The sequence below is a fragment of the Chlorocebus sabaeus genome, chromosome 15, assembly GCF_047675955.1.
Source record: "Chlorocebus sabaeus isolate Y175 chromosome 15, mChlSab1.0.hap1, whole genome shotgun sequence".
Taxonomy (NCBI): domain Eukaryota; kingdom Metazoa; phylum Chordata; class Mammalia; order Primates; family Cercopithecidae; genus Chlorocebus; species Chlorocebus sabaeus.
The window spans coordinates 91,537,930-91,542,717 of record NC_132918.1 but is presented as its reverse complement, the minus strand read 5'-3'; the positions used below and the strand labels follow the sequence as shown (position 1 = coordinate 91,542,717).

The 4,788-nt window shown below is 45.6% G+C and overlaps 1 pseudogene; it reads right to left on the bottom strand.

The window, feature by feature from the left end:
* Positions 1–1,166: 1,166 nt before the first annotated feature.
* LOC103241991 (non-histone chromosomal protein HMG-14-like) lies at positions 1,167–3,041 on the bottom strand (annotated as a pseudogene).
* Between the last annotated feature and the right edge of the window lie 1,747 nt (positions 3,042–4,788).

Sequence of the window (4,788 nt, the reverse complement as noted above, 5' to 3'; positions counted from 1 at the left end):
CCAGCTTTAAAGTTCTTTTAAAAATTGTAGTAGGCTGGGCACAGTGGCTCGCACCTGTAATCACAGCAATCTGGGAGGCCAAGGCGGGCAGATCACTTGAGGTCAGGAGTTCGAGAACAGCCTGGCCAGCATCGTAAAACCCCGTCTCTACTAAAAACACAAAAATTAGCTGGGCGTGGTAACGCGCACCTGCAATCCCAGCTACTCAGGAGACTGAAGCAGGAGAATCGCTTGAACCTGGGAGGCGGAGGTTGCAACCTCGTGATCCACCCGCCTCGGCCTCCCAAAGTGCTGGGATTACAGTCATGAGCCACCGTGCCCAGCCTTGTGTGTGTGTTTTATAGCAGCCATCCTAATGGGTATAAGGCGATATCTCATTAAGATTTTGATTTGCATTTTCCTAATGATTAGTGCTGTTGAGCATCTTTTCATAGGTTTGTTAGTTATTTGTATACCTGTTTTGAATTGTCTACTTAAGCCCTTTGCCCATTTTTTTTCATAATTGAGATTTTATTGGTTGAGGATCAGTACAGACATTTCAATTTGTACACAATTCTTAACATATGTAACGAAATTCTAAAAAGCCATGTATTGTAATTCTTTTTTAAAGTTATTCCAGTGACTTTCCAGCTTAAAATTTGGAAGCAGATTTTCCTTAAGAGGCTATCAAGTACCAGTTTCTTCACATGTCGGTCAGCTGTTACATGTGGCCCACCAGTTCACACTGAATAGCATGTACACCACATATTCAAATCTGTAATCTTTCACAGCACAGTAACACGGTTATTAGGCAAACAGGACTACCACTACCAAAGATGTTACAGAGTGCACACAATTCCGACAGGGAGCGCCATGATCAAGGGGTGGTTTTCTGTAGGAAACAATTCTACTGAAAAACAACACGGGAATAGAAGTAAAATAAAATGTTCAAGACATTAAATGCAGGACTGACTCCATATTGCCATTTAATATGCTTTGTATTCTAGGATATAAAAACTAACCCCCCATCTATGGAATGTTAAGCTGACACCAGAGACAGTCAAAGCCTCCCATAGTTCAATATCCCCCACTAGTTTCTGGTTGTACCAAAAAATAACCAGCAAATGATTTCACCTCTTAAAAAAAGCATTTACACTTAAAAAATGGGATGAGGTGGGATTCCCTCCTTCTTAAAAATGTTTCTAGAGCTACTAAAAAACTTGCATTTACAAAATAGTTGATAAAAATATTCCTCTGGATTGTACAAGAAGGGAGACAGGCACCACTGGTGAGACATGGTATATGGTATTAATCAGACGTGGCTTCTTTCTCTCCTGCTTCGTCAGAGGCTGGACTCTCCTCGGTTTTCATTTCCCCGTTTACTGCAGGTAAATCTTCTTTAGTTTCTTGGTTGGCCACTTCGGCCTGTTTCCCTTTGCTCCCTTTTTCCCTTTTGTTTGCACTTTTTTGTCTGAAGATTTATCTTTCGCTGCTGCCTTTTTCGGCTTCGCTTCCACTTTTGCGGGAGGTTTAGCTGACAACAGCGCCCATCTCCTCTTGGGCTCTTCCTTGGCGGCCCCTTCGGCGGAGCTGACCTGTGGGGAGAAGGAGACAGGGAATGGAGGTGGGCCACAGTCCCACGACCTGTGTGCCCGCCCGGCCCCGAGAACAATCCCTTTGCCCATTTTTAAGTGAGATTATTTGTTTATGTTGTTGTTGTTGAGTTATAAAAGTTCTTGATATATTCTGGATATTAACTCCTTATCAGATGTGTGATTCAGTGTTCTCTCCCGTCTAGTGGTTTGCCTTAGCCCTCTGTTGATTGCATCCTTTAATGCGCATAAAATCCTTTAAGCCTGTGAAATTTGGGGTTGCAACTCTTTCTCCCATCTTTGGCCCATAGCTGCAGGCTGAGGACCTTAACCTCTCTGTCCTACGTGAGTAGTATTCCTGCCGTCCTATCTCTTCGATGGTACGTATTTCAGAATAGAACTCTCAGTTCTTACTGCTGGAATCGACTTTGGAATTCTTGTCCAACCTCATTTTACTCATGGACAAACAAGGCCCTTTGTGAGCAACAGAGCTGGATCTAAAGTGTGAGCTTCTCTCTCCGTCCAGCGCTCTCTGCACTGCGATGCAGCTTGACAAGTCAGTTGGTTGTTTTAATGAACTCCTCAGGAAACATAAGCAATGACAGGAAAAGACAACCAGGCTATTAAGAGGGAATTTTATCCTATTGAAACTCTGTTATGGGGAAACGTGTGTGTTTGTTTTAGGTAATCTAGTTACATTTTCAAAACCCTTTTTACTTTCTAAAAGCAACTACAGATATTCTAGGACTGTGAGTGCTGGTTTCTGGTAAATGGGGAGTTGCTTAGAAACCAGGAATGAGGGATGGAGACCAGAGGTCTCCTGTGGATGAAGTATAAACAGTAATTCTTCTTTTTTTTTCTTTGAGACAGAGTCTCGCTGTGTTGCCCAGGCTGGAGTGCAGTGGTGCGATCTTGGCTCACTGCAAGCTCCATCTCCCGGGTTCACACTAGTCTGCCTCAGCCTCCCGAGTAGCTGGGACAACACGCACCGCCACCATGCCCGGCTACTTTTTTTTTTTTTTTTTTTTTTTGTATTTTTAGTAGAGACAGGGTTTCACCATGTTAGCCAGGATGGTCTCAATCTCCTGACCTTGTGATCCATCCCCCTCAGCCTCCCAAAGTGCTGGGATGACAGGCGTGAGCCACCGCGCCCGGCCATATAAACAGTAGCTCTTGTAAGGAATCAGTACTAACCTTGGAAAGAAGATGAACATAATTTTTCTCTGTGCAACCTCTACCCCTCTTCTGATGAAAGCACCTGCTTTTCTTGAGGGCCTGCTCCTCCGTAAACATGAGCCCATGTTGTTTGGGTGGAGCTTCAGGAATCGGCATATGAGTCAGTCCAGAAAAATCCGCACATCCCATCGGCCAGCCACGGCGACTAATTGCAGAAGAGGCGTTTGACCCCAGGTCACGCCAAGGGGATTCCGTCCCGGGACTTTTGCTGCACTGTTTTGAAAGAGGCCCTCTTTCCCTTGGTATTGCTGACTAGCAGGACATGGGCCTGAAACTGCCAGAACGCACCTTGATGCCACCCGGGTAGAGTCAGGGGAGAGCAGGGCTGAGAGCTGGAGACACAGATTCCTGAAAGCATTGTTTGAGCGCGGATCCAGTCTTGCCTTAAATCAGACTTTTTAGTAACATGAGCCGATCAGTTCCTCTGCTACGCTAGTTTGAGTTTAACTCATCATTAGTTAATCATTAGTTAATAAGTTTAATCATTTAAACACTAATGATTAAAATAGTCCTCATTAGTCCAGATTGTACTTTAAGTTGCTTGCGTACATTATCTGGAGGAGAGTATAAAAATAATAGGCTATCAATATTGAGACTAATATTAAGTTCTTTTAGGTAATAGAAAGTCAAACTGATGGGCAAAGTTCTGTGGGAAATTGTGTGAAGCTATGTTAACAGTAAGAAAAGTGACTAGGTTTTGCTGTAAGTAAATGGATGGTCACACTTTCGGGAAATAATAATTTAAATTCTATTTCTAGTATGACAAATGGCAAGGCAAAGAATGAGTCATGAAGGGCTCTTTAAGAACATACGGTGCAAAGATGCTACTGCACCGTAACGTGTTAGAAAAGTATAATAGAACTAAAACAGGTAACATGTGATGGACGGTGAAAAGGTGTAAAAACAAACACACAAAAGGTGGCCAGATGCAGTAGCTCACGCCTGTAATCCCAGCACTTTGGGAGGTCAAGGTGGGCGGATCACTTGAGGTCAGGAGTTCGAGACCAGCCTGGCCAACATGGTGAAACTCAATCTCTACTTAAAAATAGAAAAAAAAAAAAAATTAGCCGGCATGGTGGCAGGCGCCTGTAATCCCAGCTACTCGGGAGGCTGAGGGAGGAGAATCACTTGAATCCAGGAGGCGGAGGTTGCAGTGAGCCAAGATCATGCCACTGCATTCCAGCCTGAGCAGCACAGCAAGGATCTGTCTCAACACAACACAAAACAAACAAAACCAACAGGTAACATTCATCCCACTGTTGCGTAGACTCACAATGGGCCGAATGTATTCCGTCCGAGCTTCCAGGTCCACGGTCCACCCCCTCCCACCCTGCTCTCCTCTCAGCAGACCTGCGTCCTTTGGCTTCTAGCTGGAGTCCCTAACAGGGATCCCCGTCAGGGAGGAGAGAGTGGCTGTGTGTGTTCCCCTGGTTTCCTCCTACAGGGGCTTCCTCAGGGAGCTGCTTCCCTAGATCACAGGTCACAGGGCTTCTCAAGGAGCCTCTCCCCGGCGTGTGTGGAGTCTGCCTTTTGGGTTTAGAGGTCACAGGGCTTCCCAAGGAGCCTCTCCACGGCGCGTGCGGACTCTCGCCTTTTGGGTTCTGATCACTGTTGCCTGCCCCAGATCCAGGGATAGTAACAGCTCTTTGGGGCAAGTCCTGGGTTCCCGCATTCCCATGACCACACTGTGTACTGGTCCCTTTATTAAACCCTCCTCGAACTGCCTAGTTTGCAGGTGCCAACTCTTTCCTGTAATATGACGTCATATGTCATCATGCACATTCTTTTTTTTTTTTTTTGAGATAGAGTTTTGCTCTGTCCCCCAGCTGGAGTGCAGTGGCATGATCTCAGCCGCTCACTGCAACCTCTGCCTCCTGCCTCAGCCTCCTGAGTAGCTGGGACTACAGGCGCACACCATCACGCCTGGCTAATTTTTGTGTTTTTAGTAGAGATGGGGTTTTGCCATGTTGGCCAAGCTGGT